The sequence below is a fragment of the Manis pentadactyla genome, chromosome 1 (genome assembly GCF_030020395.1).
Source record: "Manis pentadactyla isolate mManPen7 chromosome 1, mManPen7.hap1, whole genome shotgun sequence".
Taxonomy (NCBI): domain Eukaryota; kingdom Metazoa; phylum Chordata; class Mammalia; order Pholidota; family Manidae; genus Manis; species Manis pentadactyla.
The window spans coordinates 110,554,403-110,581,220 of NC_080019.1; the positions used below are offsets into that span (position 1 = coordinate 110,554,403).

At 40.5% G+C, this 26,818-nt stretch overlaps 1 protein-coding gene across 7 annotated transcripts in view; it reads right to left on the reverse strand.

Annotated features, from left to right (window-relative positions):
- The window catches only part of PEX5L (peroxisomal biogenesis factor 5 like), a 220,410-nt gene that overhangs the window by 109,638 nt on the left and 83,954 nt on the right, over positions 1-26,818 (reverse strand). The window lies entirely within an intron of this gene.

A 26,818-nucleotide genomic window follows, 5' to 3' on the forward strand; every position in this document is an offset into this window, starting at 1 on the left:
GTTTTTAACTGAAACTGGAAAATAGTCTGAAATTTGGCATATCTGTTTATAAACGGGCTGGCAAAGCTGCTGCCCTTAGAATGCAGATCATCCTCACATTTTAGACTATAAAGACATAGGGATGTCTATTCAATCTCTTTCATTTTTGGAGGAGGAAACTGAGGCCTGTAAAGGTGAAGTCAGTTTCATAAGGTCACCAAGTTGGGTGGTGGCAAGCCCAGAACAGAACCCAGACTTCCCGACTACCAGTTTCTTCCCAGTCTGCTTTGGAGTCACATTTGGCAATTATTTATGAGAGAAGCACATTGGAAAGGATGGCTCTTACTCAAATACATTTTTCAAGATTATAAATATCTTAAAAAATGACAAGAAGCCTGAAGCCGTATGCTCTGATGGATTTAAATTATTTTTATCTGTTTCTTTTAAGAGAAACTTGCTATGTGTTTTTCTCTTAAAGAGGTTCAAAGAAGTGTCGTTTCCAAGCTTCTAAATGAAAAGCTCCTTGGATACAGCACAATCCAATTAAGTCAAAAGCTAACCAGAGGGGTCCTGAGATATTCAGTGAAGTTCACGTGTATCCTAAACTCAATTTTCTTTAACTTCACTTGTAATAAAAGAAGTAGAAATAAAAAGGAGATGTTGATTTTTGTCTATCACATTGGCAAAGATTGAAAAGGGTGATACCAAGTCTATAGGTTGGAGTATAGGGAAGTAAGATTCATACACTGTCAATGGGAGGGAAATTGACAAGTGTTTTGAAGGGCAATTTGTTAATGGAATCAAATTTTTAAATGCACACGGACTTCTATCAGCAATTTTGCTTTGAGTTACTTATGCTAATGCTATAATCTGAAACATGTAAAGATGTCCATGTACAAGAATATTTATCTCAGTGTTATTTAGAATTATGAAAAACTGGAAACAACCTAAAATCTATGGGTTGGGGATTAGTTATGATATTTCAATATTCATAATAAGCATGACATTTCACAAAACAAAATTCTACATAGTTATTAAAAAATATAAATCATATTTACATTTACTGAGAGCTAAAGACCTCTAGGACATAGGGAGGAGGGGTAAAATAGAATTCAAAAACGCAGGCATAGCATGATCATATATATGTAAAATTGTGTGTGTGTGGTTATAGGAAGGCATGTGTAAGGACAACCCTCAAAATGTTGAATGAGATCACCTCAGGATGGCAAATCTGAGCTGCTGATTTTTTGCTCATTACATTTGCATAAATTTTGTCCATGAGCAGGTATAAACTTTGTAATTAGAAAGATAAAAACCCAAAAGATCTATCTTTGTATTTTAAACAAAATGAAGCTGAGTATGTTTTGATATTGCCAAATTCTGCTTCAGGATACTCTGAGGAATGAACACTAGGCAACACATTTAAGAAATTTCAAAAGCCACAAGTCATGGGGTTTCAAATATAATTTGATTTGATTTTTATTTCAAATTGAAAAAGTAAAGGTTAACTTAGGCTCCATTACGCTCTTAAATTTTTTTTTTATAAGGACACCTTTGATGAAATAATTAATGACCCCAGACTTTTATCTGCATACATCTTCTGTTGTTTCCAGAAGTGACAGCTATTCTGGACTATGTGTATTCTCTTTGCTCATGGACCCAGGGACTCTTGTAGCCAGGAAATCTATGGCCAGTCATGGAAATGACTATGGCCACCTGCTGAAGTGCTCTGTGCACATGTGCCTTCCATGCAGGAGCTGTCACCCACTGCACCAGCTGATGCTGCTAACGTCAGCACTTCAGGGAGCTTGTCCTAGATTAAGTGACTAGAAGCAGTGGAGCAATGCACAATTCTCTCTTCTGAAAAAACTAATTTCAACATCAGTGAAATATCTATTACTAAAAAGCAAGTATTTCAAATAAGTTTTTAACTGAAACTGGAAAATAGCCTGAAATTTGGAAATAGAAAATACAGACAGAATTTTAACAGTTCTAATTATGTTGAAGTCTACTTTTTCTCTCCCTATTTCAAGGTACAGCAAGGAGGCCTGTGTGTCTGGTGTTAGGTGAGTGAAGGGGAGTTTGCAGGTGCTTAAAAAGCGTTTGTTAAATGAATGCAATTCCACTTCCTGTTAAACTTCTGTGAGCATAGAGTCCCTGAAGAGTCCCATCCCTGAGGATTCTGATTCTGCCATTCTGTGGGGAGCCCCTGAATTTGCATTTCTACTAAGCTTCCAGGTGGTGCTGACAGATGACCTTGAGCAGCACTGCTCTGGCCTGCAGTCTGTTCTTACATTTTCTGACACTTGACAGTCTGAACTGTGGCCAAATCCAATGTGCCTAATGGAAGAAGAGCAATCCTCTATCTGGGAAGGGTGTCCCAGTACTCAGAGGGATCCACTGGGACACAAAAGAAGAAGCAAATATCCTTCCAGACCAGCTAGGCAGATCTGCCAAATCCAGCCTGGCAAGTGATGAACAGAGCAGATGCCCTGGCCAGCTTGCTTTCACATCCAGTCGGCACCAACCCTCTCCAGACTGAGCAGGCTGGCATTCAATCATGCCTACGAATAGCTGCTACTCTGGAAGTTATCCTATATGCATTTACATAGAGTAAAATTTGCATTTACATATAGCACATCTCTGTGAAAGTGGATATGACTGGATCTATGTATGTACATAGGAGAAAGATTGGAAACCATGTGTATACTGAACCAGGAATTAAGCTAAATGTCTATTGGGTAAATGGGGCTATTTAGGGAGAAGGAAGGGCAAGAGAGAATTAGCATTTATGAAGCCTCTGTTATCTACCATGCACTGTAAAGAACCTTCACACAAAAAGTCTCAATCCTTAGCCTAAATGACACCCATATGGGCTCTATGATTCTTATTTGGTGGATTAAGGTCTCTGAGTCTCAGAGGTTAAACAACTTGCCTAGTAAATATGAAATTACCAGATGGTAGATCTGGAATTTGAACTCAGTTTTATCTGATTTCAAAGTCTCTATTTTCCTGACTCTATTCTCATTGACACAGCATGGAACAAATAATTATTGAACCAGAAAATATTGTTAAGAATCTAATATCAATTTATGTTCCATAGACCATTTACTGTCAGTGTGTGGGTTTTGCTAAGTACACAAAAGGACTCAATACTAATACTCTAATTGTTTGGAAATTACCATCTCTAAAATATTGATTGTCTAATGTAGTAGCATTTGGTTGAATTAATGTATTTTCTTTAAATGTCATTTTTTACTAGTGCAATTTTGTCAATTAAAGAGCCCTTGTGTTTGTGTGCCTTTCCACTACAATTGGTCAGATGTCAATTTTAAAGCAGTTTGCATAGCAAAGGATTAGATTTTGGCAGAAGTAATCTGGCCATGAATCAAACCCAGGAGAAAACCAAGCTTATGAAAAGTCTTGTATTATTTTGTTTTTCTCTGATAATAATTTTAAGGAAGAGTTGCATGTGGAGGCAGGAGAGTTGAGAAAGCTACTGAGATGAGAAGACTTACATTAGCCTGACTTACAGTATGAAACAGACCATTGTAGCCACAAAAAAGTGATAGTCAAAGTACATATGTGGTGTGATTTCAGTTGAGGAAAACCATATAGGTATAGAAAAAAAAAAGATTTGGAGGAACTACAACAAAATAGTAGTAATGGTATCTTTGGGATGTGCTTAGAGGTCATTTTTACTTTCATTAAATCTGTATGTATTTGTTGTTGTTTATTTTCTACGATGAGCACAGCATATATTACCTTAATAAGAAGAAATGAATCTTTTTATTTTAAAAGTTAACCTGCTGATTCTTTCCCAGGCAGTAAAAATTTTGAAAGCTATTATGTAGCCCACCTTCTACTTGGTGTGTATCTGTGTGAGCGAGAGAGAGAGAGAGAGAGAGAGAGAGAGAGAGAGAGAGAGAGAGAGAGAGAGGAGGGAGAGAGGAAGGAATGGGTGGTGAGAGTGGTGGGGTTGGGCTAAATAGTTCTTGATCGGCTATTTTTCTCCCATCATTATTTTCAGAGTTGTGGAATCAGGTTCAAACACTAGCAGAGTACTTCACCATCTTTTAGGGAAATCCCAATTTCCAGTGGGATTCATCCACTTATTGAACATGTGGAGGAGGAAGGAGAGGAAGATTTTGGCTGGGTAAGAGAGAACCTACCTCTCAGGTTTTTAAGGACAAAATGAATTAATAAACACTTAGAATAGTGTTTGGCATATAGGAAATGTTAGCTATTATTACTGAATCAAAAGGAGCTTTAGTTTCTAATTGAAGCTTTGGATCCAATGATTTTCTCCTTTTTGTCCCTTCCAGGTAACCTAATTTCACTCGGTTAACTTTCAGGAAAACCTTCAGTTCTCAAAGGAAGCTTGACTACCAAGGAATCAGGCCCTTGTTAGGGGGGCTGAACACAGTTATGTGTAGGTACCCTTGGCAGGAGAACAGATATGGTGTCAAGTGCCTCTCTGAGAGTCCAGTCACCAAGGAGAAAGGCTCAGCACAAGCATGAATTTACAGGGTTCTTGACATACTAGGCTCTTGCTCTTTGCACCGTTTCTGAGATCACCTTGAAAGGCTTAATTAACCCTTATTCCATGGCTACAGGCACTGTCTTCAGCACTGAGATGCATGCTGCGCTGGGCTTTTTGAAACTAAAAGTAAGTGGAATGCAAACTAAAGCTTGCATGACAGCATGAATTTTTTTTTTAGTTACTCAGTTAAGTACTGGGTGTATAAAACTATTACTGGACTGAGTGAGGCTGGTGCAATACAATCAATGGAACGTATTCTAGTCATCTAATCAGCCAACACATGTTTATTATGTCCCTAATACATACAAGGTGCTAAAAAACATAAACAAATGTATAAAAGCAGATTCTACCCTCAAGAGCTTCAAGCAATCTTGTGGGACATTGTGGGGAGAATGGAAGTTCCTATGCCCAGGATCGTCACTTGACCCTGAACTACTTGATAATGTAACTGGTCTGCTGCTAACTTACTGCTTCCACACCCGTGGGCAATAAGCTATTGTTGACTGTGTCACTATGTAAAGAGCTCTGCCCAGTGCTCTGGGCAGAGGCTGAGACAGAGGAAGATTACAGACCTGCAGACTGCTGGATGCAGATGTGATTCTAGTGCTTGACTTACTACCATTAGAATACAGCCAGGTATAGACCCTTTTACCCCAAGAATGTTCTGTTGTTATTTCTCAGTGCCACTGAATCCATAGTGAACTTGCCTGGGGTTGAAACCCTCAAGTAAGACAGATACCATGGTGCCATATTAGAAAGTTCATATTGTTTTTATATTTAGGGAAATACTAATGAAATCCAAATAAAGTGTGGAGTCTAGTTCATAGTAATGTACCAAAAAAACCAATGTTGGTAACAAACGTACCATAGCAATGTAAGATGCTAACAACAGGGGAAAACTGAAAGCAGGGCATATGGGTGACTCTCTGTATTACCTTTGTGCCAACCAAAAGAAAAAGTTTATTTAAAAAATCACATAGCACTTGGCAGTTCTGCCTGCAAACACATTTACAGTCTTTTGACTCTGGATTCCTTTCATATAATACATAACCATATAACAATGAACTTAATTTTACTTTCTCCAGGAAAAAACCAGTTCCAGCTACAAGTCCCTAGCTGCACAGACTTGAGCTTTGGGGTCACCCATGCGGTGGAGGGAAGACATGTATAACCAGATGAGGTGGAAGTCAGCTCTTGGGCTGGGGAGAAGCGAGGTGTCCACAGCGTTTCTGAATACCTGGTTTTACAGATTTGGTAATTCTGGAATCTTAGTTCAAGAAAAAGTGGTAGCTACCAGCTCTAGCATTGCTTGTTCCTCTTACTGTGTTCAAGCAGAGCTGCAGCACCAGCACCCCTACCTCTGCACCACCTCCCCATTTGCCACCTCCTCACCTTGTCCACCTCTAACACCTCTATCACTTCCACCTCTACCTCCTGCACCACCTCTACCACCTCCATCTCCACCACCTCTATCACTTCCATCTCCGCCTCAAGCACCTCTATCACCTCCATCCTTACCTCCACCACTTCTACTACTTCCACAACCACCATGGCCACCACGGACTCCTATACCTCCATCAATGCCAACATCACTTTCACCACCAGCATTGTCACTGCTATCACCACCACCACATAATTATGGCATCAGAAGCTTTTATCATCAGGAAGATTGACTCTGAAGAGGTAAATATCTTTAAGATGAACTCTGCAGAGGTGAACATACAAAATGAGGGTGAACCCTCTCAAGTAAAGCTCCAAAGAGATGAAATTGCTCATGACATCCAGGCAAGAAATCCCTCACTTCACCTTTTAAACTTGTGGGCAAGCTGACCACCTTTTTCCCATTAGGTTCAGTGGAGTAGAGATGCTGAGGACAGCACCCTGCCCTTTCCAAATTAGAAAGGTGAGAGGTCAGAAGATACCGAATCTGCTAAGCCTTCCAATATTGTGCATCTGCACAAAAGGCCTTCAAATATGGTTACTCTAGAAATTCAACAGCAACTGTCTAGTATAATTAGATCAGCATGATGAATTCAAACCTCTAAAAAACACTTTGGTGGGTAAGGGAAATGGAAATAGTGTGTGTTTAATAAAACTCTGCATCCACTGGGACTGGCATATAAGGTTCATTAACATATCCACACCAAATATGAGTTTATGGGGAAAATGCCACAGAGCAATAGAATGAAAAGGTAAATACTTTTAAGTGGGGGAAAGGAGTTTTCAAGGTAGACACATCTCAAGGAGGGGATGCAGGTGAAGGCTAAAAGCTCAAATTCCTTTCTTAGAGTGTTGCAAGTGGAACAATGGGAGACATTGTTACATTTCAGAAACTGATTTGCTGGGGCATGCTGTCATATAAGTGATTTGGGACCTGCAACTACTGTTTCTACAGCTATTGAGACCAGTGCTGGCCTGTCTCAGCCATTAGACTCCAGTCTTAAATCTCCACTGTAGTTCAGCACACAGTCACATATTGCATTAGTGGTTAAGTTCTGATGAAGCAATTGTCAGAAGTGTTTTATTCACAGGGATCATAAACCACAAACCCAAAATGGATGGCCTGGCCTAGTGAATGGCTTGTGGACTGGGGAGAAAACTGCTTTGTGCAGTTGGACCTTTGCCCCATGACTTGGTGCCATTTGAATTCCTCTGGGAAATTCACTGTACCTAAGAATTATACTTTAGTTTCCTTATCCTGAAAATTATGTTTCCTATATGGTCTTCTTTTTATGAGGCTAGGGGGGTCTAGAACAATAATTTTTGATTGAGTAGCATCCTTTACTATAAAGAAACTTAAAACAAAAACAGGAAATGATCAGTCCTGAAAAACGGAGTGGTACCTCTCACTAGAAAGTTTGGGTAAAGGCTTCTTGAAATTCTTTGTTCAGTGGCTCTTTAAAGTGTGGTCTTTAGACCAGAAACTATCATCCATTAACTTGGTAGAAATGCAAATTCTTGGAATAAAATATCAGTAGACTCATAATAACTAAGAAGGGAGTAGTGGTCACCAAGGGAAGGGGTTGGGAATGGGTGTGGGGAATGGGGAAGGGGATAAAGAGGCACAATAATTCGCATTCACAGTACAAGTTGGTCATGGGGATGGTAGTACAGCATGGAGAATATATTCAATGATTCTGTAACATCTTACTACACTGACGGATAGTAACTGCACTAGAGGGGGTGAGGATTTAATAATATAGGTAACTGTTGAACCACTGTGTTGTATATTTGAAACCAATGTAAGATTGTATATCAATGATTCTTTAAAAAAGAAACCCCAATTCTCTAATGCATCAGAAGCTGTTGGGGTGAGGTCTGATAATCTATGTTGATAGCTATCCTTGAATCTTAAACTAAAGCAAGATATTCTCGAGGGTTCAGAAGAGAGTAAATAAAATACTTAGGTCTTAAGGAAATACATTTTCAAAGAAAGTGGGGGCAGGGGCTTAGGTTCGAATGCCTTTCTGTGTTAACCACAGACAAACAAATGGGCCTGGAGGAGATCCTAGAAGAGACAGCCCAGTTAGGCCCCTCACAAGTGCAGAGAGGTCCAAAGAGCTGGCATTCACATTTCTGAACTTCTTTCATTACGCAGAGCCAAGCACCCCAACCAACACATTCATAAGCCATGAGGAGGTTAGTGCAGCTGGGCCATGAACTGCCCTTGATCCCAGCTAAGTGACAAGTCTGGGGTATAAGCAGAGTCTGTGACCAGGAAAGTCTCCTTGGAGAGTGGCCTGGGAAGAGTAGGGTCTGATGGTGCATGGCTGAGGAAAGTTGGGAAGCACTTATCCAGAGAAAGAATGAGTTCATATCGTTTCTTATCAACTTACCACCCTATAAAATGAGGGTGGATAAAAAATTAACGAGCGTGATATGATCTCCAGCAGTGCAGACCAGAAGTGCTTGGCACTGGGACTCAGCATTTCACTAGGTGCAAAATTTTCACAGTAATTCCAGGGCGCAGGATGGAGTACAAGCTCATTCTTATTGGGCACCAGTCAGGGCAGGGGACTTGAGCCTGGACTCGGTAGAGAGGGAATGGTCAAGTACAAGGAGCCTGGACTTTGGGCCTGAATGAGCAAATATGGAGAAGAACAAAAAGTATGGAAGAGGGGGTTAGGAAGGGAGGGAGAAAGAGATCAAGAGAGAGAAGAGGGAGATTGATTTTAGCAGCTCTTTTGAGTGGGACAGTTTAATGAAAGGGAAAGACATCTACAGAGGATTTTGAGATGCTTTCTGTGTGCAGTGTTGTGGAACCCCCTGAGTCACCACTGTTGGGAAACTTCATTAATGATCTACAGTATTCCTCAAAGCTCTGGCATCTGGCCACTGTTTCCTTGCAATGACACTGCACATACTTTGAACCATGTGGGGCTCCAGTAATATTCAGGTAACATCAATTCTATATAGTATTTATTTCTCTCTAAAGGAACTACAACCTTATGCTCCATTTTTGTTCTGCCTGTATTTTTAGATTAAGATATAACTCCTTCAGAACAACATGGATTTAATCCTCAGAGACCCAATTTAGAGAAATTTCCCACTCATTTAATGAAGATTAAAGAACCTAATACATTTTTACAGTAAAGTGAGCTCATTATTTTTGTCCAAAGAATGACCTTCTAGCACCCAAGACAAATAAGCAACTTACTACTAGGTGTGTAGAGGTTTTAAGATGTAGACGATAGGAGAGGAAGGGTTGTTAACAACCTTCTCTCCTCACCAAATCATTTAATGAGTGCTTACTATGTGCCAGACACTATGGATGCAGGAAGGATGGCTAGGATATAATCAATGGTCCTACACTGTCAGGCAGATTGAGGTATAACAGTACTGACACATAGAGTGGATAAGATAGATTGTGAAAAATGGTATATGATAGAAGTATGCAAAGGGTGGGACACAGTATTAGGAGTGCCATTTATTACTTATTGTATGCCAAGAACTACTGTAAACATAAAGAAAATGTATTTACTTATTTTGTGATAAAATATAGGTAACATAAAACTTACCATTTTTAAGTGTATAGTCCAGTGGCATTAAATCCATTTATATTTATTGTGCAACCATCACTACAAGTTTTCATCTTCTCAAACTGAAACTCTGTACCCATTAAACTCTCAGTCCTCTTTCCCTGCCCTCCCAGGCCCTGGCAACCACCATTCTTCTTTCTGTCTCTGAATTTGACTACTCCAGGCTCTTCTTCTATATGGAACCACAGTCCTGGTCCTTTCACTAAGTATAATGTTAAGGTAAGGATTTAACACGCAGTATGCATGTAACTTTCAACTCTATCAGGTTGGTAGCATTTCCCCAATTTTACAGATGAAATGATTAGTTCACAAATCAGTTAATAAATAGCATAACCTGGATCTGAACCATGGTCTGTATGGTGCTAAGGCCCAAGCCTTCACCACAACACTAATTAATCTGATAGGGAAGAGTGAAGAGTCGGGGTAGTCAAAAAAATTAAAACAAAACAAAACAAATCCTAAACCTTTTTGATACAACTCAAGCAGCTATAGGAATAGGACATCTCTCCCTTTGAAAGTCAGGAGACTATTGATCAGTTAGTATTCCAAGAGAAGGTTAATAGGAGAAAGAGGACCTGCATCTAAGGTTCACTCTGCTTTTTACAACTGGAAGGAAAAACTGTTGCTAAAAACATCTGCTACTCAAAATGAACAAGTGGGACTACATCAAGCTGAAAAGCTTTTGTACAGCAAATGACATACAAAATATATAAAGAGCTCATGTACCTCAACAAACAAAAAGCAAATAATCCAATTAAAAGATGGGCAGAGGATCTGAAAAGACACTTCTCCAAAGAAGAAATTCAGATGGCCAACAGGCACATGCAAAGATGCTCCACATCGTTAATCATCAGAGAAATGCAAATTAAAACCACAATGAGATATCACCTCACACCAGTAAGGATGGCCACCACCCAAAAGACAAACAACAAAAAATGTTGGCGAGGATGTGGAGAAAGGGGAACCTTCCTACACTGCTGGTGGGAATGTAAATTAGTTCAACCATTGTGGAAAGCAGTATGGAGGTTCCTCAAAAAACTAAAAATAGAAATACCATTTGATCCAGGAATTCCATTTCTAGGAATTTGAAAAATTCCAGTTTGAAAAAGACATTCACCCCTATGTTTACTGCAGCACTATTTACAATCAGCTAAGAAATGGAAGCAACCTAAGTGTCCATCAGTAGATGAATGGATAAAGAAGATGTGGTACATAAACACAATGGAATATTATTCAGCCATAAGAAGAAAACAAATCCCAGCATTTGCAACAACATGGATGGAGCTAGAGGATATTATGCTCAGTGAAATAAGCCAGGTGGAGAAAGACAAGTACCAAATGATTTCACTCATATGTGGAGTATAAGAACAAAGAAAAAAACTGAAGGAACAAAGCAGCAGCAGACTCACAGAACCCAAGAATGGACTAATAGTTACCAAAGGGAAAGGGACTGGGGAGAATGGGTGGGAAGGGAGGGACAAGAGGGGAAAAGGGCATTACGATTAGCACACACAATGTAGGGTGGGGGGCACGGGGAGGGTTGTATAACATAGAGAAGACAAGTAGTGATTCTATAGCATCTTACTATGCTGATGGACAGTGACTGTAATGGGGTACGTGGTGGGAACTTGATAATGGGGGGGAGTCTAGTAACCATAATGTTTCTCATGTAATTGTGGATTAATGATACAAAAAAAAAAAAGTCTGCTACTCTACGGAATCCTTCCAGGAAGTGGCTACTATCCTGAAAATAATTGTGACAGCTTTTCTTTGTCTCTCCAAACAAGCAAGGGCTGCATTTCTTCTTGGAGGACTCATGTTGGTGGCAGGTACTTGCAATGGTTTGACTGTTTTTGTGCACTTCGTACCTGGAGCCTGTGAAGGGCCACTCCCAAGGCAGCACACACCTCGAGGATGTCTAGGAAAGGGATGTGTCTGCAGTGGCCAGAGCAGTGGCAGCACTCTGTGGATCACAGTGATTGTCCAGCTGGGCTGCAGCCCCTGACCACTCTCTCCTTTCTGTGCTCAAGGCTCCCACCTCCGAGAGCAATGAAATCTCCCTTTCAAATCTTCTGGTCCTCACCTGCAGAATACTGAACCCAGATTCTCCCCTTCTGCCTAAGTCTGTGTGATGGATGGCTGCTTCTGAAGCTCCTGCCTTCCCTGGGATACACATACTGAAGACAATAGGCAAGGACCATGTTCACGCTCAACTCAGCCTCCCAGATATGACACCCTGGTTTAGCCCCTCCAGGCGGGCTACCTCTTATGATAGGAGCTAGAACAACTAAAGGACACAACTTTCAGTTTGACCTTTACTTTCTCTCCATTCTGTCCTTTTGTGTTAATTATAGTGGAAAGAACCTAACATTTTGGCATCAGGAGGCCTGTGTTTTAGTTCTGACTCTGCTGCTTACAAACTGTGTCCTTAAGCAACGCTCTAATGGCTTCTGAACTTCAGTTTTCTCATCTGTCAAACTGGGATGATAATGATACTGACACCCAGGGTTGTTGTGTAACAATTGAATTATATAACAAATACCAAAATACTTGCAAAAATAAAGCACTACACAAAACGTAAGTATTGTTTTAAACAGCATTTACTTTTCGAAATGTGAAAATAAGGGAAACCTCACTGATGTGATGTTCGGGGGCCAGCAGAGGGAGTTCTCACACCCCATTATTCATCCTTAATTGCAGACCCCACTGAAATTAGAGGTACCTTTGCCAGTGTCTACTATTTTAGCTACTGTGTTACTACCTAACAGTTAGAAGGAATGTTTCTGCCTCCCAGGGCAACAGCACAACCAAAGAGAGATTGCCACCATGAGCCAATGAGAAGCCATGATACTTGGAGCTCCCAGTTTACTTCAGTGGACTTTTTATTTATAACAGCTCCTCCTACATCTGCCCTTTGCTCTAGAAAAGAACATCCCTCTCCTTTGTTCTCTCACTGGCTGTATGGTTTTGCTATAGCTTTCATGTTGTGAACTGCAATTGTCTGCTATTTCTGAATAAATTCACTTTTGCTGGTAAAATAACTGACAGTTTTATTTATAAGGTTAACAGAACCAAGCCTAATTTTTATATTTATGGTATGTGAAGCATGCCCTGGATTTAAAGCAATATCTTTATATTAAGTTAGCTCCACCATCACATTAGCACTGCATGAGCGCTCACTGTATCCCCAACGGTCACCTTGGCAGTAAGGAAACAAACAAATCATCCCATCTTTTAGCATAGAGATAGCCAAGCCAACACTTACTCCTTGCATAAATGAGTGAATTGCTCATTTGTTGCACAGTGAATCACATCTACTTCCTCATTTCCTAAAGTGAAATCACCTAATGAATTGGATGAACGAAGATGAAAACTGGCTTTTAATTCATTTATTCAAGGTATTTAAATGTGTAACAATTAGCTTGCAATAAATTATCGTGAGGAGAACAGAAACTCATGTTCAATTAGTCAAATTCATTGCTATAGTATTTAGATACGGAAATTTAGTTTCTGCCCACTGGAAGTGAATTTTCCAGGAAGCTGAATGCAATTTGAATTCTATGAGCAAAGTTTCTTCTACCACGTGGATAATCACAAAAAGGCAGATAAGATGGTGCATGCAAAGCATGTGACATCTGTGGCCCACTGCTGTCATTATAAATGAGAAAGAAAAACAAGGCTTGAATTCTTAGATGCCTAAGTCAGACAAAGGTCTCTTGAAGGGCTCAGTGACAATTCTCAACACAATGCCTAATTCTACCAATTCTATTCTATCTCCTTTTCTCCTTCTACTTCCCTGGGGTACACATACTGAAGACAACAGGCAAGACTACACCAATGACTCAAATTCCCTGGACAAGGCAGAAGGAAACAGGACCAGATAAGACTTCCTGGTAAAACTGGGTAATTCGAGTATTTCTGGCAAGAGATGCTTAATGTCAAAGAGAATCTTTCAACAAACTTTTCAGAAGAGTTATGTCCTCCCAAAAAAACTATACTGACTGCAAAAGTTTATGAAGTTACAGCTACTCAAATTAAAATGCAGACTACTTTTCATTTAAAAATAGATCAAACTATCAATATCTTTCATCAGGAGTTATTCCAAATTTAAGTAGTAAAGAGAACACATCAGAATTTTTAGAAATATGTGTCCACAGGAGTTGCTGTTGGAAGAGCAACTATTAACTTGGAAGATAGCAGATTGCTGTCTTCAGGGATGCATGAAAAATGAGAGGTCTAAACTCAACCCAGCCTCTTGAGAAGAGAGTTTTTTTCAATAAGAATAAAAACCTCTATGGTTCCTGCAAGAAAAGCTCAGGCAGCCTGGGGATTTGAGAGCTCAAACCCAGTTACATATATTCAGGCAGTTTTCTTAACCTCTCAGACTTAGGGTTCATCATTTGTGAAAACGAGGCTAAAATTGTCTACGTCATAGTACTGCTGTGAGAATTAAATGATATGTCTGGAAAAGTCTAGCATGGCCTGGCAAGTACCAGGATCTTAAGAAATATTAGTTTCTTTTCTCTTCCCTCTCTCTCTTCTTTCAGTTCAGCAAATATTTTTTACAAAACTGATTATGCTCCTTAAAATGACCATACCAAGGTTACTGCTATGTTGAGCTTATAAACCAATTCTTATAAATCTTATAACATTTCAATTTATGCCCATTTGAAGAAATTAGCATTTAGCAATTTTTCTATCATTGTTCAAGGAAGGAAGACAACCATTATCAAGCACCTATGACTTACCAGTTGCTTCCCCTAACAAGCTGCAAGCCTCATTTCTATATGTGTAGAAACAGAAACTCACTGAAATGAAGTGCAAATGCAAGATTACAAAACTAGTAAGTGGCAGAACCAGGACTTAAACTTAGGCCTCTTAAGCTCCCTCTCTCTGTCCTCTTCACAATGCAAGATTGCCTCTCATACGTTTCCTTCTTGATACTTTGTTGTAATGCTGACCTCAGAGTCCTAAGTGAAATGAGATAAGCTGGCAGTGCTTGCACTCAGAACATCTCCTGTTTTTACTGTGTGCATTAGACACAAGAGAGTGAGAAATTTAAGACAATTTGCAACAGAATGGAACCAAGTGAACTGCAGTCCCTATCTCACAGCCCCAGTAACCAGGAGGGCTGCTGGATGAGAGATCTTAGGTTGCTTTCTTAAGTCCTAGATATGGTTTGAACAGTGTGTGATGGGCTATAAAGCTTGAGCACTAGGACATAAGGGCTGGCATAGAGCTCCTGAGTGCTAACTCAGGATTCCAAGCTAGTGTCCCCACTGAGGGAGGATATTTGGCACACTCATTGTAAGAGCACAGACTTAATTCCAGTTAAGGTCCTTTCTCTGTCACTTACTATCTTGTGTTCTTGAATAACTTTGTCAGTCTCGCTAGGTCTCAATGTTCTCATTTTTAATTGGGATTGATGGCACCCATCTCTCAAGGTTATGACTGAGGTTAAAGAATGTATAGAGGCTTGTGAGCAAGACGCTGGGCTAGCCAGGCCTGAGCCTCCAAGAGGGTTCTGCATCATGACAGCTCCTAGAGCATCCTGCTCCGTAAATGTTTAACAGACCCGTATCGCCCACCCATGGGAGGAAGCCTTGCCTAGGAGTGCTGTGGTATTTGTTTCTCTCACTGCCCTGTGCCCCTGGTGCACAGCTTGCTGCTTCCTGGCAGGGAGTTCCTCTGCTGGACAGCTGTGCAGGGAAGGTCTATTAAACACACCAGACCAGAATCCCCTTTCTTCTACTTGCACTCATTCATCTCAGCTATCTCACTCCAAGTCACACAATATATTCTCTGCCTCTTCCATGTGGTCACAGAGTGAAATTGTATGGCTATGTTTTTTTCCAAGGTTGGAAAAGTAAAGAAAGCTTAAAATCTGGTGGCTCACAAGCCAAATTCAGTGAATACTTAAACATGTCTTGTTAATGTGTAATGCTGTAAAGTTTTGTACCAGAATGTTCTGAGGGGGGCATTCATTCTCTAGTTTGCCACAGTCCTTACCTCTCCCTACTGCCTTACACTCAGCTTCACTCTTTTCTGTGGCCTTCCCCCTTCCCCTGACCTCTGACTTTGTGACCCAAGGTGAGCATAGAGAGGAAGTGTTTTGAAATCAGAACGATCTGAACTTGAATCCAGGCTCTTGCTGGCCGTATGATACAGGGAAGTGGACTAGCCTCCATGAATCACAGATTCCTCAGTGGTAGGAAGGCTGTTCCCACCTGCCTTCCAAGATTGCTGTGACAATTACATGAAATAAAGTGCCTAGAGTAGTGCTGGGCACAGGGCACAGAGTTAGGAAATACAAATTCACTACACAAAAGCTTCTCTCCCCACTGAAATTTCTTGTTTTCAGGTCAACTGTGGAGAATTAGGAAAGAAAAATATCAGAGGTGAAGCAGTTTAGATGAGGGAGTACATTAGAATATAAGTGGTGATGAGAACAAGAAGCAAGTAGATGATAAAAAGACCAACTTGGAAAGCACCCACAGATGCTAAGTAACTGAGGAGAGTCAGTAACAGGGTCTGGTGGCTGCTGAAGGGGCAGAAGCTTCAGGTGAGGTGTGCTACAGCTGAGTCCAACTGCAGGCCAATTTCCCCAGAAGCCCTGGGGGTGGGACCCAAGCACGGGTAACTTTAAAAAGCCCTCAGGTCGTCGCAGCCTGCCGCTGTGACAGAGATGCCTGGAGCTGGAGGCTCTCCCACCCATACACAGCACACAGGGGCAGTGCCCAGAAGGCCTTCCAGTTACTGGGGGCAGCTTTTGCTGGTTCAGACTCTCCTGAACACCAAGGGTGCCCCTCTCAATACAGTCAAATGGAGCTGGGATATATATGGATTTTGCACTGACAAAAAGAGAAGAATCAATGAGCACTATCTGACATGTTTCATTAACTCTGTGGGCCCATGTCAGTAGCAGTGGGGATGTATCGAGCAGCCGCTGGCTGCATGGGGTTTCACAGTATATGAGACATGGACCCCCCTCCTTGGGTGATTCTCAGCTGAATGCAGCTCTCACAACCCGGTGAGCAGGGCGCACGCAGCAAATCCCTTGCTGAGGCATTGAGAATGTACACACTTCTGAGAAAGCGTAGTGGCTTTTAGTTCCACAGAGGTACATTCACCTATTAGAAGTGGGACTGAAATTCCTTAGCACTAAAAACTTCTGTAAAAGAGTAAATGCAAACTCTTAAACTTGAAAGGTAAGAATAATAATTATTACAGTTGCCATTAGTTGATCATTTGCTATGTGCTGAGTATACATTATTTTTAATTCTCAGACTAACTGCGTGAGGCAGGTACAACTATCCTCATTTTTCAGCCAAAGAAAAGAGTTTTCAGGAGGTAAAGACACTGCTGCATAATCACAGCTAGAGAACGGCAGAGTTAGCATTAAAACGCAGGTTTGTTTGAAGGGCTTATTCTATTTGGAGAAGTAGCTTGATTCTCCAAAACAAGGCAGAAGCAGTATGACAATAGTACTGATACGAAGTAAACAGACTTCTTTCCTTCGTAGTTCCCCAATTTTTTAAAAAATGACCATATTTTACATATTACAATAAAAAGTTATTTTGAAAGGGGAAAAGTGAATATTTTGAAGGGGGAAAAAGAACAGGGGTCAGATCTATTATTAGAAAACATTGTTATTAATTAGATGCTTTTTCTTAATTAAAAGCATTAACAGCCAGGAATAAATAAAAATGTGGTTGACTTTCCATAGTAACAAGTAAATTTCATTGATTTATATTTCAAAGCAAGGGACTTGGGAGTTTTCATAGTTTTCATAGTGTGGTCTTTGCATTTGCGGCACCGACACCCCCCAAGGTTACTAGATGATTAAATTCCACAACAGAAGCGGCAGCCAGAAAACCCTGATGCAATCTGTATTCGGCAATTGTCTTCCTTCCTGCAGTATGTTAGCTTCTGTTTGGTCCTTATCTAAAGCATCTGCCACAACAGCTCGGCATCCCTCTCTCCTGTTTGTGGTCAGCAAGGTGAGAAATTACAGGGGGAAGATTAGAATTTGGAAACAGGTACTGACAGAGTTGTCACCTCACCAGAGAAGATGAATGAGGAGACAAACGGGAACGCAGCACGGGAGAAATAAAATGAGGCGTGTGGGGTCCAAGGAGAGAATTAGAGCTCAGCAAAATTTCCTCCCTGCAAGAGTTACCAATTCAATCTTGGAAAATTATAAATGATACCATCACTTTTAAAACTAGGCAGGTGCTGGTGATATTTCTTCACTTCTCCCCGAACCCCCATCCCCATCAGCCACTGGAAAAGCAAAGTACCAGATAAACAAGAGGAGCGCCCTCCTCAGATGTTCTCTGTGTGGAAGTACAGGACGTTCGTTAACCCGAAGCGCTAAAGCTATTAATGCTCATTGTTAAAATGCACTTCTAACACAATTATATAAACTGGCAACTAAGAAGTTTTTCACAGCATTTTTGCTGATGTTGAGTTTAAACACAAGCAATCAGTGTCTCAGTGTCTCTACATTCATGGGAAGAGACTTTAATAATGTTTAATTGAAGGCCACACCAATGGGAAGCAGATCCTATGTCTTTCCTGGTTGTAATTCCATTGAATCTCTTCTATTTAGACCAAATGCATGGCTTTATGGGTAGCTGATGTTTGGAACAGCATTATTTCTAGTCTGATTAACTAACTGTATGGGTCTTTCTCGTGATTTTTTACTTTAAGTCAGTTTTATAGTACTGCATTTTAAAAACTTGTTTTTGGGAGAATCAATGAATTACAAAATCCAGAACTGAAAGAACTGAAAAGTAGTTTAAAAATCACTTATTCTAGCACCAGAGATAATAACTAGAATGTTGCCCTAGAGTCCTTTTTGCTAAATGTGTTTTAACACAGTTGGATCTTTCCAAATTTCTGTCTTGCCTGTGTGTTTACTGAATGTTTTTTTTTCATGACAGTATAAACTGTCAATATGATTTTAAGTTGTATGTAGTATTCTATAATATGGATATACCAGAATTTCCCTCTTTTAAAAATTGAAAGGCCAACCAACTGCTTTTGAATTTAGAGCCCATGTAGTTTTACTGTTATTTAACACATCTGGTAGAACTGCACACAAAGTATCGCCTGTGTTAATTAATGCTGGACTGCCATCCACAGCAGTAGTATCATGTTCTGTTTCCAAACACACAAAAAAGAACCTGAGTGAGGGCAGGTGGCCTTCTCAGCCCCCTCCCACATGCTACCTTCCTCTTGCAAGGTGAGACAATCTAGTTCTCAAAGGTAGGAGGAATCGGTAGTGCTATTCCACCCACAGGTGCAGTCGGGGTAGTCTTATGGTCATGGACAAGGGATCTAGAGAGACAAGCATTTATTAAAAACATTGCGAGCAGGAGAGTGCTAGGTGCTGGGAACATAAAGACAATAAATGTAGTTTCTTCCTTGCACAGGTTGGCAATGTGTGTCCAGTCTGCACAACTGGGTTTTGCATTCAGTTGCTCTGGGCCCCTGTCATCTTGGCTGAGACTCTGATGGTACCTCCCCGACTGCTTGTCAGCCTCCTTCGCTGAACCATTAGTCTTCACGGAGGGGCTGCGCTAAGCGGACTGACTCCTTGGTAACGTGAAGCTGGCTGAAGCATACAGCACCGACTGGAATCCCACTGCTCCCCGCACTTTCTCTGTTAGTGATACTTGCATTGTACTGCCAGCTTCTTGATGTTCAGGTCAAATTTGGCTCCCTTCCCACCACCCATGGTGCTGGGGTTCCACACGCCTTATGGTCAAACCTGCCTGACAGTTAGGGTGACCATATAAAAAAGTCCTTTTTCCTGTCTTCTCACATCTTGCTCACTCTAATAGCATCTACTGAGGGCCTGTTACATATATCACATCCCAGTATGCATTACAGCATCTATTGCAGGAGTAAGACGACTTAGCTGTTGAGGCACTTCGAATCTAGTTGAAAATATATAGTAAAATGTGTAAGAAACGTCATGGTAACATGCCTCTCACTTACATGGCATGTGCCAAGGGGTTAAAGCAAGTGAAATATTAGTGCAGGACAGATTAAAGAACTTCTGATGAAGTGAGTGATGAACGAGGAGAGGCTGAGATGAACCTGGCGAGCATTCTGAAATGGGGAAACACAGGGAGGAGCTTGGAGCAAAATGGGTGTCAGAGGCACATGTGCGATGCCCGATGGCAGAGTATCAGGCTGCACTGAAGTTAGCAATCCCACAAGAACCAAGTACTATTGGCCTTTTCTTATCTTTAGAATATGCATAAGTGAGTTTATTTCCTTCTGTACTGCTAAATGCTGAAGATGATTACTACAGACACTTTGCATTGTCCCTAAAAACAGTTTTCTCTCCTCCCTCCAACACCCTAATGAAACAGTATTGAGATTTGTGATTTTGTAAGATAAATTTTTAAGAAAAATCTGAAAAAAATATGTGATATATGCTCATTTTCCTTTGTCATTGACTTTAGAGGTGAAATTTACTTTTGACAATTTTAGAACAACAATTTTAGCATGACTGCTAGTTTTCCACCCCGATATCTTTCTTCCTTATACTATGTTTTTTGGTGGACATAGTACCATGCAGAATAAATAACTCTGTATTTTATAGAAGCTACCCCTTTCCAGTGGCCAGTTGTAATCATATAACTAAGTTCTGGGCAATGAAATATAAGCAAAAGAACTCTATAGAACTTCTGGAAAGTCTCCTTAAACAAAGGGGTGGAAATGAAAAGGAAAAGGGGACTAAAAAAAAAAAAAGAGGTAGATGCTCCCTTGCCCTTCTCTCCCTACCTTTCTTCTTTTCTGCTTCTTGGAACTCAGAGATGATGGATGGGGACTGAGCAGCTACTCTGGAATACGAGGAATAGAATCTCTTCCAGGGCATAGCAGAGCAGAGAGCTGGAAGAAGCCTGCATTCCCGATGACTTTGGGGAGTTCCTGTAGCAGCCCTGGGTGGTAAAACTCCACACTTCTTTAAAGCGAGAGGAAAATAAACTTCTGCCTTTTAAAAAGTCACTGTTTTGTAGTGACTTGTAGGCATTACTTTCATAAATATATTTAGAACGTATACTTCTCAATAGCAGGGATAATGTTTATGCCACATGGTCCATGGTGGTTGTTCAACAGTTTGTTCTAATGATTATGATAATGATGAAATGAAAAGCAATCAGTGAAACAGAGTGGCTTAAGTAAACTGAAGAGTTATTTTATTTAAAGATTCTGAGGCTGATACCATTAAATCTATTTGCATGCAGGTGTGATCAAGGAAATTTGTATTGTTTAATAGAACTTTTTTTGATCTCCTTAACATTAAAAGACTTCATTTTGTTTTGTTCTTAGTAGCAACAAGACTTTATCCTGCATAAGTATCTTTCATTTGGCTTCTACAGTGTTGTGAGGGACATCTTGGAATGACCCACTCTCAGTGATGGAGAGACTGTGGGCTCTGGGGGTCTCACCATGACTCAGGATAGAAGTTCTGAAATAATGTCAGGAAATTCATTCCACCAAAAGTGAGGGAGTAAACAGCCCCTTTGGGGAAGAGACTCAAAGGCCGACATGCAGTAGATCAAGATGGCAGCGGAAGAGCTGGAAAGGGAGACCGAGGTCAGTCGACAGAAATACAACGAGAAAGCAAATGTGTGGCAACTAATACAGCTGAAAGTGGGCAAGGGACTCAAAATATCCTTAAAAGTGAAATATTTTGTTTAGGTAACCCCCCCCTTACCTACTTAAGCCTTCTGGAAAAATTGTCATTTTTAAACTCTTGTGTGTCCCAACATTAATTCTATAAATCCCAGGAGGGATGTGAGGGGTGATCTCCTCTGGCTATTGTAGAAACTCTGCTGCTTCCTAAGGTCCAAAAAGATTTCTGTTCTGTACCTGTTTTGGATAGCTTTACTATTTAAGTTCTATAACAAAAATCCCAGAAATGAACTTCTAATGAGAAAAATCTGTCATGAATATAGGAGATTTGGTGTTCAAAATGGGAGAAAGACTTGGCAAAATGAGCCTTTTTTCTAGTACAATTTATCTTTAGGCCAATTATGAGTAAAATATAGATGTCGTGTGCAAACTAAGAAACAGGACACTACATTTTTCATTTTTATTTGTTTCTTGTGCTTGACGAGAACCCTGTGCCTGCCCACTCCCATTGTTCAGCACTCTCTTCCAAAGAATCTCTAGGAAACAACTGGCAATTCTGCAGTGGGTGACCAGCAGGGGTTTTATTATTTTGACCCTGACCCAAGGCTACCTCCTCTTTGTTATCTGTGCCTTTTTTTTTTAAAGAAGGTTGTTTTCTTTAAAATCCCATAGGTATTAGGCAATATACAGTACCTAATTACTGTATCTTTAAATTACACAAAATGCAGTGCAGTTTGATTTTCTTGGTGACTTACAGGAAGGCAGCTGGCAGGAAGGGCATGGGCTTTGGAGGCAGAGTTTATTTCAATTCTATTTTTGCTGCTTTACTAGTTATATGACTCTTGAGGTTTCTCAAGCTTTCTGAACCTCGTGAAAAATTGGCATAACAATAATAATGCCTCTCAGGTTGTTATCTGATACATAGTAGGTGCTCAACAATGTTAATTCTCTTTACTCTTAACCCTTCCACTCACGTCATAATGTAACTAAATTGGACACTTAGTTAGGATATGAAGTTTGAACCACCTAACTCCACCCATCTTATCTACAATGCTTATGCATGTGTTTAAAATGACCTCTACACAAGCTATTTTACTTAAATTTCTCTCACCTTCCTTTTCCCGTCCCAAAATCTGTCCTCCCCATGAACTTTAAACCATATATATGCTTTTGGAGGGATTATTTTTTCTTCCTGATAGGCTAGAAGTTCTATGGAAGCTGATTGCAGGTCTCCCTGTGATGTCAGAAGATTTCTAAATAAGGAACAATAATAAGTGCTCATTTGTGGTCACCAATCTTTTGCACCAGTGTATCCTGAAATAATTGTTTCAAAGACAGCTTATTGATAGAGGGCCTAATTCCTTCCAAAGCTATACAGCACAGTTCTAAATGTCAATGTACTTTGTGAGAGAAAATTCTCCTTTTCTTTGGCACCTTGAAGCTAATTTGGTTTCTCTGTGTTTTGAGCGATATTATGTGATTACCCTTTCTGCTAAGGACTCATTATGAATTCTGCATGCTTTTCATTTTTTTAAAAAAAGACAGCTCAGGTGTTAACAAAATTCACTGGGGAGGCCTTTTTCTAGTCTTGGGAGACAGTATGTTTTTTAATCTAGAATATGCAATTTCTTGACTACTACGTAAAGTTTAGAAGCCTCAGTATTAGTTTTGCTTTTCCAGGAAAAAAATCTTGTTCATTTAAAAAATATGAATCAGTAGTGATAAAAATTATGTTATTTCTTTAGAACTATCTGTTGAGAACATAATGTTTTCAAGACAGGAAATATAAATAGGAAAACTTACCCACTTTTTCTCTCATTATGATTAGAGAGAAAATTTTCAAATGAGTCACTCAAAAAGAAATGTATTGTAATTCTATCATTTGTAAATTAATAAAATTATGCCATACTTTGCCTCCCTCCCCAAGTATTACAGATATAAAAGTAATAATTATGAATGTGTTCATTTTTCTACAGGGGATTCCATTTTTAAATTGCTCTTTAACACAAGAAGTTGATTGATAACCCCAGGGTATTAGTGAGTGGCTTCCTTACAAATGATACCATCTTGGATTTATTCACAGGAAGTAATCCCCTTGAGTGGCTCAGATGATTATTTTTTTAAAGCTTTCTTTAAGAAATTCTTCCAGAATTCTTGTGAGATAGATGTAAAGAAAATATTATCAGTTTGCTGATAGGAAAGTCAAGGCTTACAGATTTGTTTAAGGTCAAGCAGAAAGTCATTGGCAGAACTGGGAACTTGAATCCTAACCATCCTCTCTTGTATTTTATCTCTGTTAATGGACTTAATAAGTTCCTGTACTCCTTGGATCTGTATTAATGTAAGAGTGTTGCATTTTGGGGCCTTAGCAAGAATGTGAAAATTTAGAATGCTTATAAAAAGACTGTATGTACTAAAATGCATTCACAATTTTTTTTTTATCATTACATTTTAATATGAAGAAGTCATAGGGCTTAATCCTATAACCCATTAGTGGTACCCCCTTCATATAAATTGCTTGGACTTCAATATGTATCTTTAAGTTTGTATATCTTTTTTTGGCATAGAAATATCATAGCGGGTCCATACACCTGTGTCCACTATGTATATGGCACCAAAGTAAATTATATTCCAAGTTATTTGTGGCTCTAACAATATTTAGTCAATTTCCCTTCTTGGCGAATTTAAAATTCATGCAAACCAAATTTATGCAAATCCATGTTTGTGATTTGGCTGTGGTCAGCCTCAGGAAGCAGAATCTCTTATAACTGCCATGTAGGATGTGATTTAAATCCAAGGTTTTATGAGAGCAATGCAACACGGCTGGTAGTATCTCCAGTGATACTTAAAGGTACAGCAGGGAATATGAAAAAATGATACTGTCTGTGTAAATTCCCATAAACATCATGCATAATTCATGGTAAAACAGTGTATATCTAATCACAGTGATGTACATGATTTCCTTGCAATCCTTTTCTTTCTTTCCTTTTTAACTTGGTAACTTGCATCCTGAAAGAAGGGAAAGATTTGGATGGTTACTTGCAGAAGCCAGGGAAAATTGTGGGAAAAAAATGCCAAAGGATCAACTTGGTTTAATATAAGGCAACCATTAAAATGACATTTACAAAAACTAAATAGCAATATGGAAAAATGAGGCTGGTATAATGTTATGTAAAGAATCAGATACAAAATTGCATGCATACAGACTGCAACTATGCAAAAATAAAAACTGTGCAAAAATGAGAGAGTATGCAAAATGAAGAGTCCTCGGGAGCATGGATGATGCTTTTTATCTCCTTCAAAGTTTCTGAGGAGGCTTTTGTATACTCATAAGCATAGCGACCTGTGAGAGAGACCCCAAGGATTACCGTCAGCACTCTAGTACTAACGAGGAGGGCCTGTGGAGGAAGGCTGGAACATGGCTTTTGGGAGGATGCAGGGACCTTGAGGGGCTTGGAGAGGTAGAGTTGCATCTGCTGGAAGTCTGAAGAGGTAGGGAATATCAATTCTCAAGCCACGTTTCTAGATTGGCATGCAGAGAAACTGGAGATGTGCCAGCGACTTGGGAAAAACTAGCTTCCCTGAACAGTTCAACAGGGACTTCAGCCTCAGAGGAAGGTCAGTCCTGTAGGGCAGCTGTTGGAGTGACATTTCCAGAGCACAGCAATCTACTCCCATACCAGAAAGCTACTCAACAAATGCTGAAGTGACTCTTTTGGTTTTGATCCAGGCATGGAATTTTTCAAACGTGGTCAGTGCAGAGGTAATTCTAAGGCACAAAATAGCATTAAACTCATCTTGAGAAGCACCTCAGATGGGAGAGCTCACCATGTAGAATCCCAAAGCAATATGTGCCTTTTACTGGTTACCTTACCAGGCTGTACCTGGTCCTGCCCTTCAGCATAACGCAGCCTCCCAACTGCCTCAATTTATCCCAACTTGGATAAATAAAGGTGGGCATTTATCCAAGCTCTGGGTCACAGCTTTTTCATAGGTTTGCTTTTGGACATGTGTTTTATGGCTATAAATCCACACATTCTCTATTTCTGTCTCTCTCTTGTGCACACACACAAGAATACTTTTTTTTTGAAGAGATAATATTCTTTCCAATTTATCCATCTTAATTTATTTATGCTTTTATTATATACATATTTCCTTTATCAACAGAAAGATTTTCTCGAATTTTTCCATGTTACATTATTTTTCCCAGGAAAGTGGAGATAGTAACAGATCTCCTTGATAAGTGAGGGAAGCATGATGAACAGATAACTTCCCACCTATGAACTTCTGGCCCCAGGCTGCCGTGCACTGCCACACAGACTGTGCACACAGCACATCTCCCCGGGGCATGAGGTGCAGCAGCCATGTGTAAAATTCCCTATGCCTGAGCATGCATTGGGAAATGGGGATGACGGTCCCTCCATCATGGAGTTGTTGGGACGACTGAATAAGTTACTATATGTTAAGTATTTACCATAGGGTGTAACATACCATAAATGCTATATTAGTTTATTATTATTAATCTTTTAATAAAAATGACCTAACATCAGAACAGTGTAAAACAAAGATTAGGGAGGGGCGGAAGATGGCGGCGTGAGTAGAGCAGCGGAAATCTCCTCCCAAAACCACATATATCTATGAAAATATAACAAAGACAACCCTTCCTAGAATAAAGACCAGAGGACACAGGACAATATCCAGACCACATCCGCACCTGAGAGAACCCAGCGCCTCGCGAAGGGGGTAAGATACAAGCCCCGGCCCCGCGGGAGCCGAGCGCCCCTCCCCCCAGCTCCCGGCGGGAGAAGAGCAGGCAGAGCGGGAGGGAGACGGAGCCCAGGACTGCCGAACACCCAGCCCCAGCCATCCGGGCCAGAGTGCAGGGCCCTCGATACTGGGAAAACAGGGCAGCAAGAACAGTGAGCGGGCACTGGAGGCTGGGCGCCAGAGGACATAAGAAAAGCGCGCGACCATTTTTTTTTTTGCTTTTTTGCTGTTTTGTTTTGGCGAGCGCTTTTTGGAAGTCTTAAAGGGATAGGGACCCCAATACTAGGGAAACAGGGCAGAAAGACCAGTGAGCAGAGGCCTGAGGCTGGCACCGGAGAATAAAGAAAAACGAACAACCACCTTTTTTTTTTTTTTTTAATTAAAAACTTTTTTTTTTTTTTTTTAATTAAAAAAATTTTCTTTTTCTTTTTTTTTTTTTTGGTGGTCGTTGTTTTGTTTTGGCGGGTGCTTTTTGGAAGTCTTAAAGGGGCAGGGCGGGTCACTTAATCCAGAGGTAGGGAATCCGGGATCTCTGGGCACCCTAACCCCTGGGCTGCAGGGAGCAGGGAGGCCCCTTACGGAGATAAATAGCCTCCCAGCAGCTCCTGCTCCAACGCGACTCCACCATTTTGGAGTAGCTGCCCGAGCCAGGCCACGCCCACAGCAACAGCGGAGATTAACTCCATAGCAGCCGGGCAGGAAGCAGAAACCCTGTCTGCGCGCAGCTGCGCAGCACAAGCCACTAGAGGTCGCTGTTCTCCCAGGAGAGGAGGGCCACAAACCAACAAGAAAGGAAGTCCTTCCAGCCGTCACTCGTCCCAGCTCTGCAGACTAT